This window comes from Halyomorpha halys, unplaced genomic scaffold (assembly GCF_000696795.3).
Source record: "Halyomorpha halys isolate HHAL.00 unplaced genomic scaffold, Hhal_1.1 Scaffold104.1, whole genome shotgun sequence".
Taxonomy (NCBI): Eukaryota; Metazoa; Arthropoda; class Insecta; order Hemiptera; family Pentatomidae; genus Halyomorpha; species Halyomorpha halys.
The window spans coordinates 81,179-97,166 of record NW_027107578.1 but is presented as its reverse complement, the minus strand read 5'-3'; the positions used below and the strand labels follow the sequence as shown (position 1 = coordinate 97,166).

The window sequence follows — 15,988 nt, the reverse complement described above, 5'->3', positions numbered from 1 at the left end:
TTTTATTTTTTTTTTTTACTTTTATCATCCCATAGGCGTTGATGACCAGAGGGTTTTACGCCTTTAAGCAAAAAATCAACAACAACAACAACATCCAAATCGTTAGTCTTTAAAAAAAAAAAAATCGATCGTTAGGACCTGGATACTTCTTTTACGTGAAGTGTCACAAACATGAGTCCATACTCAGGCCGTGGCAGCCGAGTGTGTGAAGGTGTCACCTTAGCAACCTCGGCCAAGCGGGATGACGTTTATTTCGTTGCGGCTCCACAGAATAAAAACTCGACCTTCTTACTGTAGTAAAATATATTTGTGATCAGTAGGTTAACAATAAATTATGGGAAATATAATTATTTAGTTAAAATTATGGGAAATAATTCGTGCCCGCGATGTGACATTCATAAAATTAATTTATCAATTTATTTTATTTTATTTTTTTTTTTTTTACAAAATATGTATCAATTCTTTGAAAGCAAGCTTTGAAGTGATCTTTCGCTACAAAAATATTAATTTAGAGATGTTCCTGTAAAATTATGCAATTAAAAAGTTTAGACAGAATGCCTTATTAACTATCGACCCTAACCGTTTTCTTTACTAACTTAAATGGCTGATGTTGAGATGAACTCATCTCAATTTTTGAAGGAGGGTCATTAAAGTTTATGATACTATCTAGAATGCATTTTTAAACATAATATCATCTGTTTTTAATTAAGTTTTAATAATATGATCTAGGATGTTGTTTTAAACTTTTTTCATAGGTTTTGAAGGTGCAAATCTGCTCGGTCATCAATAACATTGATGTTTTAAACTCCTGGAACAACTTTCAGCTATCATACTTTTTTAGAACATTGTCGTGTGATGGTTTCAGTTATAATGAGTATTTAATGTTCAAGTTTCTTATATTAATGAGCTGTGTATTAATTGAAATGCTTGTATGTACTTTTTTGTGTTAATTTAAATATATCATTTAGTCATATAACATAAATCAACCAAACAGATTACATGTTTTTATATAATTTATAAAATTTTAATTAAACGTTAGTAACATTCATTCGGTTATTATGAAGTTCACGTTTATAGAAACTTGAAAGGTATTTTGAATTTTAAGTGAGGTTAATGCCTTTTTCTTAATTGTTACAAAATTAGGTTTCAGAGAGCATAGCTTTTTGAGGAGTTCTTTGTGATTAAAACACTTCAGATTTTTGTGTTTTAAAAGCCTTTTAAAACTTTCTAAAATTACGTCTGAAATTTTTTAAGAAACAGTTTTTTATTCGTTTCCCATTTTCCCGAAAAAGAAGGCTTTCTTAATTTTCTCTCATTATTCTTATTAGAATTAAATAACCACAAAAATAACAATTAATAATTAAAAATAATTGTGAAAAATTTCTCTTCTCAATTATATTCGTCAATATTTTGTTTAGTCACCATATTAGAATACTTGTGCCTAAACTTTTTCTTTTTGCTGAAATGAAAGTTAATTCAATTTACCTCAAATTTGTTTAGCCTGATATTTAAAAAAAATGCAAGAAAATGACAATAAGTTTTGATTTTTTAGGAAAAATGGTCCACATTATATGTTTGTATCTTTAAATGTTACGGCCATACAATGCTCATTTAACTCTTATTTTTTCGTCATTGAAAATAATTAAAAACAAGGTCTTCTGTCATTGTTTTATTTAGCAAAAATTTAAATAAGGGCAATTAAACAGCTTAAAATCCAAAATAGCGTTAGATTTGCTACGAAAACGAATTTTATCTGGTATAACCTTTGTTATTTTATAGCCACCTGAAAGTAACTTTAAATTGACACTTAGAGACCGGGCTAAAAACTCGTTTTGACCAGTGTTATTCTAATTCTGTCCAGGTACCTCTCCCCATTTGCAAAACCATGGCAAATTCGTGCATGCACAAGCGTGTGAATGAGTTATTTGGATTGGTTGAGACGTTGGAAATTAACGTGAATTTTTGGCCGACCTGATGTCGGTTTTTGGAGACAAATCAAAGGGCGCTTGTGTTGCATCTACACGTTTGTATTCAGTTAGCATTGTTTTGGAACTATAAACTGATAAATGTTTGAGATCTTCAATTTTTAATGAATTTAAGAATTTTCCCAACTTTCGGATTTCATTATTAACTCTATTTTAAGATTGAATTTTTTAATATCCTATCGATTAGGTATAAATGCATTGTTTCAAATCTTGTTTGATTTTTCAATGCATTGTTCAAAAGACTTTATATGTCTAGGTAATTTAATAAACAAGTTGGTAATAAAAATGCAAGAACAATGGTTGAATTTATAGGTTATGTTGTATCACTGCTATGGAACCATCGTTTCTATAGTACTATTTATGTTTACCATCTATTTTACTGATTTTGACGTTTACTTTCATTTCGCTCATCTTGATTGTGTTTATTTTCATAATGTAAATCGAATATAATAGTAGAAAAAAGTCAAAAGGACACACAAACATGTGGATACCGACGTTCGTTACCTCTTTTGCTTACCAAGCGTTTGGACAAGTCTTGGACTTGGATATGGCAAACTTCGTTATCCACACAATTGTGTGTTCTCGTGGCTTTTTCCTGCCATTACATTCGATTTACATTATCATGTAATCATGTAGGTGTAGCATAATAGGCGGATTACAAGAAATGAATTTCTTTTTGATGAAGTTTTAAAAAATCTAGAATGATACTTAATAAAATTATTGAGTTATTTTTAAAGACCTTTTTAAGTCAAATCCATTTACACAGTAGCCAAGTTCTATCAGAGCGTTTGTTATATTGGCTCACCGAAGGCCTTCATTTTTGATTGCCAGTTAATGTGCTAAGAACCTGTTTCGATCGATATTTTTTTAGTTCAAAAATAGGGCAATCATTGGCTCTATGGTTCCGCACCGTGATAATTTGTGAAAATAATAAGCCAAGAAGCTGATTACCGTTTTTCCTTCTAGATTGCCTGAGACTAAAAGGCTAGTAGTCTTTTACTTAATTCGGTTACGGGGCCTAATGCTACCTTTTTATTTTATTTTTTACTTCTCTACTTGTAATGATATTTGTTTTTTGAAGCATATTTACATCAAATGAGTGTTATCAATAAGATTTCTTCATTGGTTTTTGATACCTCCGCATTCACAATTAGCTTCCCACGTCTACAAACTTGGGGGAAAAAAGTCTTGACGTTTATTTGTGGGGTTTTCTTTATTATCGGATAAGCCTTACATACTATTATTATAAAAAAATGATTTTTTTTTATAATTTGACAGTGTAAGGATTATGCCTTGTGCATAAGGCACTTCTCACTATTTACATTGTTATAATTATTGAATAATTTTCAATTATAAAAATAAATTATTAAAAAAGAAAATATTTTTCCCAGTCTGGGGAAACATCTGGTCATAAAATAATGTATTAAAATGATTATTGGATAAGTTTAAATTATAAAAATAAATTAGTAAAAACAAAAATTTTTGTTTTTATTTCGACCTTCACGAAATCAATTTGTTCTTATACATTTTTTTTCTTGAGTTTTAGAACGTCGGTAAAGAAATTTCAATTCGTCAATTCGTTTCAATAATCAAAATAAAAAATATAATGAATAATAATTGTAATTCGGTTAAAGATTAACGAAACAACACAAAAATTGACGAACAAAAATAACTAATATTAATAGAAATAATAATTTAAACGACGATTCAAAATATAATTTGAAAAAAAAATTGATAAGAAATGATAAAAAGAGAGTTTATAGCACAATGTCTTGCATTAATTCTCGCTTAGTTGGGTCATCTTGCATTAAGATATTGTTAGTTTTTTCTAATATTTTGTGTGAATATATAAAAAATAATTGACTATTTAATAAACCTTTCGGAATATGTGTGATATACTTTTGCAGCCGTTTCAAGTATCTATCATTATATAGCATAACTATCCAAGACAGTTTCATAGCTTCATAGCATAGGAGTCTCGAGGCGCAGGACGAAATCAGTGTTGTGAACCCTTGGCACTGCGAGGAAAAGCTAGAGGGAAGGTTTACATTACATATTATTAATTTTTAAGTAAATTCAAGACAGCAAATTATATATATATCCACATTTTACAAATTATAAATATTTAGTGTTTTTAATGTAAAATTTATTTTTAAATAATATAAACTAATTTACATTATTATATTTGTACGCACGTTTAATGTATGTTCATTATAATAATCATTATGTATAAACTGTATGAATAAAACAATGAACAAGTTAATAAGAGAATTCTGATTATACTCGCTGAGGAACAGATAAACTTTACTCCAAGGACATTGTAAACGAACAGTATTTCTAATTTTAAGGTAGACCAAATAAGATGGCCAAAATATCGAAATAAACAAAAGTGGTCCCGCAAAGCTTCAAATAGATAACTAGTTAATTTGCCTTTAGTTCTGATCAACTCAATTCGAACCATTATCTCCGGGTGCTGCAGTACTCTGTTAAAATTTGGTTCATCACTACCTTACTTGTCACTCAGGGATAATGACGGATTTCAGTCAGGGAAGAACTTTACTGCGGATTTTGATGCTGAGAATGAAGAAATATATTAAATCGGTATGATTATGTTTTTCTTTTTTTTTTAAGTGTTGTCATGCAATAAACTTCTATTTACTTTTTCCATTTCCAATTTCATAATCCAAAATTCAATTTCTATTTTCTTAAGAAATTAAGAACTTTTTTATATTATCACATATCACTTTTTCTCTGCATATATTTAATTATTATTAATTACCAATTGATTTGTTTTTATCTAGAATAAGAATATAAAATATTGTCGATCGTATCAAATGAGTTAAAGGGTGTAAAAAACACAAACGTTGCTTTTTGTAAAGTATAAAAAAATTTTATTTTTCTAAAAAAAAACTATTCACAATGTTACCTAAATCTAAAGTAACTATAACTGTTGCAAAGCTGTGATTCAAGCCTTGTCAATATGTTTTACATTTTTTGCCTTTATATGGAAGAAAACGCTGTTACAAATAAAGAAAAATTCCAAAATTGAAAAAAGAAAAACTAAACCTTCTGTTTTTGTATCAATTATAGTTGAATTACCGCTAACTCCTGATAAATAAAAAGTAAATAGGGGTGCTGGAGGCTATGATTTTATGATGAGTTCTATTTCTTGTTTTTTATTATTCATAGTATCGTCGATATTATTCCTTATCGTTTCTGCTGTGTGATCTATTATCCTATGATAGTACAGAGGCAATTCCAGCTATTCCATTATCCGAGACCACTCGGCCTTCCTCTCGAGTCTTTTTCCGGAAGCAGTAAAGGGAGAACATTGAACGACCTTTGCGACCGGGAGAGTTATGACTGAATGAAAATGCTAATGCTATCCAGAGACTGCTTTCCCTCACCATCGGCCGGGATCGGTCCTGCTCAATAACGATCCTCCGGCTAATCAGGTCCTGCTTCCTTGGGTTTTATTACCAAGGCGAGGCACGACGGTTGATCGGTACGTTCCATTGTTGCTCCTGCATTTAAGGTCGATGGGGATCAGCCACTGTCCTTATCCAATGACCATTTATTGACTTCTTGTTCTGAAATTTGCATTCCAATTTAGAAGGTTTAAGAAATAAACCATGCTGCATTTTTTTAAAATATTAAATTTATCCTGAGGGTAGGGGATACCAACTGTTGTTGGTTTCCCGTCCTGAACTATATGCGAGGTAAAATGGTAGGGAACCAACATCATTTAAACTTTAAAATTACAAATCTCTTAATAAGTGTCAAATAGGATTTTATTTATCACTTTCACAAGGCACATAACTAGTAATTGCTTTGTATTCATGTACTATCCCCGAACAAAGTTATGACGTATCCTGATAATGAATTAGGTAATGGTCGGAGGAATGATCTGATCATATACTTTAATAGTATAATAATCATTTCAACATCATGTTAATAGTATCATATTAATGTCTTTCTTTTTGTTTTATTCCTTTAAATCTTTGAATCTTCTGATCAACTAAATTACTGGGCCATTAAAAACTAAAGTTACTTTTAATATCTTTAGTAGTAAATTTGTAATAAACACTATGAATAAAAACCAACAGAAATCATTTAATTTTAAAATATCTAGACTTAATAAAAACCATCGTCTATATATTTTTTTGGAACCATGTGATGTATTGAAATTAATTAAAACTATAAAAACTTTCACATTTGTACCTTTTATGCTGCAGAACCATACAAATATAGTAAAGGAAGAACAAAAAATCCTTTTTCAGCATACTCCGCTACCAGTCTGCAAATGATTAACTTTATTTTTTCTCTTTCTCTCCCCTTTCAGAATGGAGAAGAGACTATATACTCATGACCCTATTGTTCCCTCTTACATCAATATGCTGATTATTTATATACTGCCTCAAGTTTCTTTCTTTCCTTTCTATTTTTTTTATATTTTGCAATTCAAATATATTTTAACCAAAATGAGGAATCTTTGAGATTGTGAGAATTCATTTTTAGAATAAATTCAGCGGCAGAAGTTACATTTTATTTATATCTTTTAAATTTGTATATATATACATGTGCGTGTACATATATATTTATTGTATTTGTATCAATCTTTATTATTTTTCTTTCGTTTTACCGTTGTGTTTATTTTTAAAAAAAAATATTTTTAGCTATTATCGACATATTGGAATACGAAGATTATGTATCATTGAAAAAATACCTAAAGTACGACCCATATTATTGCAACTCAAAGGGACTACTTGACAATTGGATAGCGTTGAAAAAAGACCCAAAGTAGGACCCATATTATAGCAACTCAAAGGAACTTCTTGACAATTGGATAGCCTTGGAGAAGCCTATTTGCTCGATTCAAAAGCCATCTTCACAAACGGGGGCTGAGTAGGGAATGATATGTCTGCCTTCTTCTGAAACCGATATCTCATGTATCTCTTCCTTTCCCCAATACATTATGGATATTCCTAAAGGCTTCTATCAAAGCAAAAAATTCCATTACTGTATCGCAAATGCCGTTTATCCTCCAAATAAATATAATCTTAAACTATATAAATAAGTAAAAATCGTCCATTCTTATTATCATTCTAATTTATTATTTTATATTTACATAACAAAATAATCTCACTTCGTTGTGATATTTGTCTATTAATAAGAAAAAAGAACAATATATTTGTTCAAAGATCCAAATATAATTTTATATTAGGAACAACAATTAGTTTTACGTCAAGGGAGATCACTTCTAGCTTGCGTTCCGTGTGGTGGAAAGAGCTGTACCACCTACTTTTCATCTTGGATTATCTGCCGAAATATAACTGCCACATCCACCAACTACGATCCTTCTGGGTTCAACCGCCTTTAAAGATTTTTACTCTTTTAAAATTTATTTTCGAAATACATAAATTTATTTACTTATATATTATTTTATTTTACACATTTCAAATGACATTTTTTATATTTTTCAAATTTTTTTTTTTTTAGATTATTTTCAATTATTTCGCGTTTTCTATATGTTTCATCGAAAATTTTGTGATTTACAATAACTTTATTGAGTCCTTTTATTAGTCTAAACCCGTAAAACATTCATATATCGGCTCATTGCATGCAGAAATTTAGTAGCAAACTGGGGTGACGACTTTATTTTATTTGACTATAGTATGATACTTATTTAAATCATAAGAAAAGAAAATAATTTTTAAAAAAAATCGTGGTTTTGTGTGTTGGGAGAAGCTTCCGCCGTGAAAATATTTTAAAAAAATCTAATTTATTCATGTTTAAGTGTGTATTTAATATTTCGAATGTTTCTGTTCAAAATATGTCAGTTTTAATCTAGTGTGCTTCGTAAAAATTGGAAATTCTTAACTATTTGCTGCGAGAATTCTCAGATGGGTATCAAATATTTGACTATTTCTTAGTCGTGTAATAATAATTTATGCTCAGTTACTAGTATTGGGTATAAAGGATTGTGATTTAAAATTTTTCACTTTTTGTATAAGTTTTTTTTCAGACATTTAATTCTAGAATATCTTCAAGTTTATCTTGAACCAAAGAACCAGATGGTTTGCTTAATTATCCAAAACATCTTTAGTTAGGTTTCATCAACCCTTTTAATGGAATTTTAGAGCTGTGGAAAATAGCTTATTTTTCTCATTGGTAGATCCAAAATATTTTTTGGTTTATCCAAATATGCAATCCATGTTTCTTGGGTGAGTTTCTTTTTTTTTGTCTTTTCATTTTCTGTTGAAATGTGCCAGTTTAGATTTTTTTACCTTTATTTATTTTGTGATTTTCTTCATGAGAGGACACATTGCCGCTAGACTTCACGAGTACTCAAAAAGCGAAACCCTTCTATATTATTGGTATTGACTCTGTTTTCTGGGAGAAAAAAAAACTCATAGGAATTATAATTTCTGTGTATAACAGAGAAATAAGTTTCAATCTGAAAAATGCCTCTTTCTTTAAAGAAGTAAACCTAACACTATCTCACTATATCATTAAATATACACGCAAATTTAAAAGTGTTCTTTATTATTTATCCACTAATGATTTTTCTCACAAATACTTAAAAATCAACTCCTGGCAGACAATAAGATGATATTTAGAGACTACATTCCTTTAAAACCATGCACAGATCAGCGCGCCACTCTTCGCAATGTTAATAGTTCTTATTTTTAATGAAGTTAAGCTATGCATTTATGGGTATTTGCAATTCTGCTAGCAAATATTTTGATATTTTATTGGTCTAATTTACCTTGTTTGTCTTTTGCCTTTATTAATGAGTTCAAACCTGTCGCTGATATGTCGAAAATTAAAGAAATGCTATGTTCGAAAATATTTACCTAAACATTTGTCCTATTATAACTTAAACTGATGCATAGTCTGTTTAAATTAATTACTTGCGATTGCCACCCGTTTTTGGACTATCCAACTATAATAGTCACACTATTCAATTGAAAACTTTTGTGAGATGAACTTTAGTCAACCAAAATAGGTAACTATACAACTCCTCCTAAGGAGTGATGTTGATATCCATTTTTACTTTATTCATCTTATTCAGTAGTGAATATTTTTTAGTATGTAATCCACTCATTGGTTTGTCCTTCAATTTGAAGTCATCATAAATTTTGTTGATTTTCGGCCATTTATATCAGGGCTATTCGTTCCGGTGCCTCACTTGACAATAGGACAAAGCTAAGGGACATTAATTGGACTAATTCAAAAACATGGAACGGCACCATTAAATCCCATTGCTAACTGGATAATGAAGATAACTTGGATTAAGCAGGGAGTTGTGATATCGATCATTGCTCGTTATTGGGACTTACTAGAGCGACCTGAAGGCTTGATCAACTATCAACCAACTACCAAACCGGGTCATTGGTATACCATTGCTCCTGCCTTGGTCACATTCATTATTAGTTCGTGTCCCATGATAGAGACAAGATGCTTTGAACTTTGTCGTAGTCATCTATCATTGTTGCTCTTAAGGGAGACGGATCGCGATGTAACCACAGTTCAAAACTACTTGTAGTTGGTCAGGTCGTTTTTGTTTTATACGGTCGTAAGAAACATGCTGTAAGCTCGATTATTCATCTAACATCATTAGTAAAAAGAGAATAATTCAATTTTTTTATTTTTATTTTATATTTTTATGGTTGTGCTCATTTAGATTTATATAAAGATGTGTACTAACAGTAAGAGTTAGTGCTTACTAATTTTTACAAACGATTCAGCATTGAGCTTTTCATTATTTATTGGTCTAGTAAATGTAGCATAAAATAAACTTCTTTTACTCAAGGATACTTATACACATATACATATACACTGTTCTGTTTTACAAACAGTTATATTTTAATAGTATAAATACTTAATGAACAGTACTCTCCAAAAACGTTTTATTAATTTATTTCAGAGTCCTATTCAGTTTTATGAAACTTTTTTCAGTTAAAAAAAATTGTAGTTTAAATTAATAAAAAGTTGATGGAATTTTTTTTTTCATGAATTATTAAATTAAGATTTTCCGATCATGGGGGGAGGAGAATAACATATATATTTAAGTATAAAATTAATAATTTAGAGGTCTACAATAATATGGAAGTAGCTACATTTTTGGCAATTTTTCTGTTAAATAACGAAAAATAGCTCATTCTTATAATTAAAAAAGGGAATAGCTCTGAATTTCAGTTCCAAAATCTTCTTGATAAATTTTACTTGACATGACGGCACAAGAAGGATACAGCCGCTCGCACAGAAATACGTTGGATCCGCCAAGATATTTTACTATAACTATCTTCAATATTCAAGTCTTTATTTTCATTTCTTATATTTTATTAATTTTCATTAATAATATGTTTTTTTTATTTTCACAACTATTTTTTAATTTATTTTCATGACTAATATTTTATTTATTTTCATTACACATAGCGGGTATTGTATTTCTTCATCGGTATTTGCACAATTATATTGGTATATACATTTGTGTGTATACACCTGACCCCTTACCTCCTCTTATTATGAATTATTTCTCCCTTCTTCAAGGTATCCTTGCCCATATGTCTTACATCAAAACTTTTTCCATCTTTAATTTATTACGAATGAAGGTTTATTTTATCTCTGCATAATATAGTATGATTACATTTAGAAATATATGGACTCATTGGATCCACAATAATAAATTTATATTTTATATTTTAAAAAATTTATAATACAATTTATTTTTAAAAGTAACAATTAAGTAACTTGAATAGACATTTTTAAGATAGGTATTCTTTGAAATCACTGTAAGTATCGATGAGTCTTCATCAGACTGTATGATTCTTTGAAGTCGAATTAATCTGAATTTAATAAACTAAAAAAAAAATAAATAACTGTCATTTTAACACCATAACTTTACTATGGTCAAAATTATCATTTTTCTCCATTTTTTAACCGTGAAAAGTTATTATTCGGTACTCCAACATTGTCTAGTGCTCTATCTTTTTATCCCCCAGAAAACTTTTTTTTCTGTGTAAGTGTTATTAAAATCTGAAAGATTTTCTTTTTAATTTTATTTTTAAATAGTGCTTCCTTTCGTTCCAATGATTCCTAAAAAATGAGTTACTATCATTGATTAGGGAATAAAACAGAATTTATTCTTTGAATAATGATAGTTAAGTCCTGATACTTCGTGCTATCACGACTATCTCCCTCTAATACTTTATGGTCAAAAAATCATGCTACCTCTAGGCTCTTTATATATTATATGTTTTCGTACTATACAAAATCACAGAATAGGGATTTTCTTTTACAAATTTAATTTTAAATATATAATATGTTTAAATAGTCAACTGAGAATCTCTTGGGATGGGTTAGAGTTTACGAGGTGGAATGACCTAGGCACGAGGCAGACAGTTGACCCCTGCACTGTAGTTGAATGCATTTATTATTTGTACAGTTGTCAATAGCTCGATGGACGGTCCTGAATATTTTAAAGAGTTTTTTTGAATATTTTGAAAACTCCATTAAAACTTATTTTGGGTGTCTCGTATAATATTTATTTTCTGATTCAAAGAACCGAAAAAAGTTGACCCAGATCACCTTAACTAGTAATAATTTATCTCACTTACAACTATTAATGAATCTCGTATTATTGTGTTAGGTTTTAAATGTATCTAGATACATTTTTGTTTGGATTTAATAAAAAATGATAATTCTAATTTTCCACAGGATTGAATAAATTGGTTTATTGAGCTATTTAGTTTTAAGAAAATAAATACAATATCGTAGGTACATTAAGGGGAACATATTAAGCAATAGCTAATGAATTTAATATTTTTAGATTGTAAATTAAAAATGATTTATACAATTATTTATATTATATATTTGTTTTAGACTATAGCTATACGTAAATATAGGCTATCTATAAAAATAACATATATCAACAAAATAATTACATTTTTGTATAGATTTTTTCGATGAATATTAGAATGACTTGTAATAGTAATAAATGAAATATCTAAAAATCGGAAACAACAATAAAAAATGCTGAATATAACATTAAAACTAAAATTATTAACACCAATGAAAGTAATATTATTTATATTATAAAATTCTTATCCTCAAATGGTTATATATTGGGCGTTCAAACAATATTTGATTAATAAGTGTAAAATTGTAAAATAATCATTTCATTTTTATCTCCTACACTTCTATCAGGTAGCAGTGTGATAGTCATTTCGATTGAATTTGATTCAAGAATCTCTATCGAGAACATCAGTCCACCACTCACCAATAATATCTGTAAATTTCACCTCTCCAATAAAAAGTTGTATTGTTTTATTTATTTTTTGAAAGTTTAATTTTAAAATCTAATAAATGTATAGATTTCTCAAAAAAATTGACGAGGTCTAAAACATTGTCTTAGATTATAGGTTATTTTCAATGTAAAATATCACTTCTTTTTAATTTCATCAACCAAGAATCCTGCCTTATTACAAATCTTACAAGACCAAGATAATCTATCACATTCATACTGAAAAAAGTAAAAAAGATGGATTTAAGTAAATTTATTGCATCGCATCTTCAACCATTCATGTCTTTATAGTTAGAATAAAAACTATCGCCAGTAGTGACCTGGTTTAGTTTACCGTTCCTTAATATCTAACCCTGTTAATTTCGTCTTTCATTGTGAGATTATTTGTACATTATATGTAAATAATGAGAATACAATAGCTAGTTGAACACTTGAATTGCTATTATCGTTGTGTCCTTGTGTATAATGTATATCATTAACCTAAAAACCTTAAGGAGTACACAATTATCAGTTTGGTTTAGATGTGAAAAAACCGGTAGCTACATTGCCCAACGATCATTTGTGTATAGAAATTATTATAACTTTTTGCCTACTGAAATTCAATATGTTATGTAATAAAGACGAACTGGTTTTAAAATAATTTTTAAAAACTAACAATTAGGGATAGGGTGAGTGTAATTCGTACCATAAAGGAATCAATTACTTGAAAGCTTTTTATAAATATGTAAAATCATTTCATACTATTAGTATGGATATAAAAGGATAATTAATATTTTCAGTTTTTTCCTTCCTCTTTATATATTTAGAAAGTCGTTTTCAATTTTCTTCACCTCTTTTATAATTGACTCTAGCTCATAAAGTGTCAAATCAATTAAATGATAGAAAGTCTGTCTTGGGCATTGAACTTTTCCGATGGCCTCTTTGCTGAAATCGATTAGTGTTTTATTGTTAGGAAGTTGGACAACTTGTTTTCTCGAATTGATCATCAGTGATTGTGTTGTGTTAAAACAAATGATTTGGGTTGACGATGAGAAAGAGAGTTAAGTCCAGAGAAATTGTCAATTTAAGTTGTTTGTTGGTCTTGGTTTACTTCGACGTAAGGTTATCTAGATCACCAAGATAGTAGTTGGTATATTGTAAGTAGTAGGTAAATATCATTTATTTATTTAAGTGTTACGACCATTAGGGACATTTACACTGAATTTACAAAGTTAGTAAATTACAGTGACATATTCAAAAATTTAAAAATTAACAATTACAATTACAATTTACAATTTGAAATTAGAATCTACTTATTTAGTAAATTACTATATTAAATTTGGCATCTACTTATCCATGCTGGACAGTTAGATTATATGTGATCATAAATATTAATGATATTTAGAAAGTGAAAAAAAGTTATTGTTGTGGGATCTTTTCTCAACATCTCTTGTAAATCTGAAGAGAACCGGTGTGGTTCGCGAGGAATACATTCAGTGAGAATGTGCCTAACGGTAAAATCGTTTCCGCAGTAGCGACACATTGGTGCATTTTCTTTTTTCATGAGATGACCGTGGGTGAGTCGAGTAGATTGGACGTTTCACTGTCTGTTGGACCATTCTTAACTTGTCTCTCATGATGAACCATTCATCATGTCACTCTTGCCATCCAATTTCTTTGATCCAAGAAATAACATCTTTGCATGTCGATGATGATGTTGACGACTTGACCTGTCTTTATAGCTAGTCTTGCCTGCGAGTCTGCCTTTTCATTCCCACAATGACTTGACATTCATAAAAACAAGACCCTACAACCCATGTAGTTCAAGGTTTTCAAATGCTGCTTCAGGTAAATATCAATAGGACATCGCACCTAATGGCAATGTACCTTGGCCTTTGGGCAGATTTAGCCCTGAAAGTAACATTTCACTTAAAATATCTGTTCTATTAAAATAGCACAGTACCCGTCAGCTAAAGTAATAAACTCACGTGGAAGGTGTATTCTTGGCCCTAAGGTATCCAGCCACCATTAGTTATAAATGGAGTACCTCAAGTTGCACCTCTCTTCTGGTTACGGAAACTTACACAATGAAGGGAAATAAAATGGCATTGACTGCTTCTAAACATCAATGTATATAGGTCTCATGAAGGTTTTGTGAGCGAGAATTGACCAAACTTGTTTACAAAATAGACAGTTCAACAGGATGTTTGGAAACTCTTCGAGTGAGGTCTAGTGAAAATCCCCCAAAAATGGCATCAGGTGATCCGGAAAGATACAATTAAAGAATGGATTCGGCGGTGGGGAATAACCTCCAAAAGTCATAATCTTAGAAACTACATCTCCACCTTGCCATCTTCCATAAACACTATAGGTATCCTCCCGAACTATTATAATTCACAATTACTCCAGGAAATCAGTTTTAGAGCCAACCTATATAACCTTGGCTAGGACTATAGACCCCAATGTCCCTCTTCAGTTGTTTCGGGGTCTATTAAGTATGTGATTAGGACCTTCACTGAATTTCATGGGACTGCATCTAAGCACCATGGGACTTTACGTGCTACGGTAACGTTTGGCTGGTGATTAAGGAGAAATTTCCGTGATTCAGGAATTCCATTTATGGGTAAAAGACAGTGGTGGGACCGTTGCCCAGAAGCAACCAGTACCACTTACAATTTACTAGGGTAAAGGGTAAAATCTAAAATATTATTTAGGCAGTGTTCCTAATTTGTTTGGAGAATATTCCCTGATGGTTTATGAAGCTGACCTATCTAACTAGTATGTGTTAGCAATGCTGAGTGTAAATAATCCTTGGAGTAGTGTTTAACAATAATTTTCGCTGTTTAAAAAAGGTTCTTGAATCCTAAATGTTGAAAATCGTATTAATTTAATTGTTTATAAATACAAATAGATATTTATGTTTCTGAAAGATATCAGGTCATAGTCTTGATGAACAAAACTAAATAATATCATTCCTGAAAACATTAATTGTTGTTTATAAGAGGTTGATTAATGAAACAAATAAATTCAAATTTTATCCCTTAAAAAAAAAACAATTTAAAAATAAGTTTTTTATGCGATATTTAAAAAAAAAAGATTTGTAAGTGTTACAGAAGTAAAAGATGTGTGATTTTTTGGTGATAGATTGTTCGACTAATCGACAGTATCGGCCATGTTGGCCCGGCGATAAGCCGCAGGAGGCTGTACTAAGACTAATCTGATACAGATAGCAGTGGAGAGATCCGGGTGTCAGCTGTGCCTGTTAAATAGCTGTAATTAGAACTAATCTCTGGAATTGGTAATCGAGATGGCACTGAGCGCCATAGATCCGTATTGTCCTTAATTTGGCTTCCCGTAATCCTAAACCCGCGCTAATGGTACTTAGGATGACATCTGTTTATGACTCGTATGTATTAATAATGGAGTTATATTATTGCTAAATGTAATGCATTTTAAACCTTAGAATACTAATAAGTTTGGCGCTGACATCTTTTTATTTAAAAATGGCAATTATTTAACAAAAATGTTGGAAAATTTAGTAAAAACACAGTATATAAACCTCAAATTTAAGTTGGAATCAGGATATTGCATGATGTATATGGTTAAACATGTGTCATGTTATTTGTGACATTTCCATAAGTATGTGTACATATGTGAATATTATCATGGACTCTTATTTATATATTTTTAATATTTATTATTACTACTTGTATCA

At 29.9% G+C, this 15,988-nt stretch overlaps 1 long non-coding RNA gene across 3 annotated transcripts in view; it reads left to right on the top strand.

Annotated features, from left to right (window-relative positions):
• LOC106677596 (uncharacterized) overlaps positions 1 to 15,988 on the top strand; it is a 51,148-nt gene that overhangs the window by 13,114 nt on the left and 22,046 nt on the right. The window contains exon 4 of one of the 3 annotated variants that reach the window (XR_001342626.2): positions 12,198 to 12,260. The exons of 1 other annotated variant lie outside the window; for it this stretch is intronic. This is a non-coding gene — a long non-coding RNA (uncharacterized lncRNA). Of the gene's footprint in view, positions 1 to 4,421; positions 4,717 to 12,197; positions 12,261 to 15,988 lie in introns of those variants that run through there. One more of the 3 variants, XR_010843010.1, reaches the window with a different exon arrangement.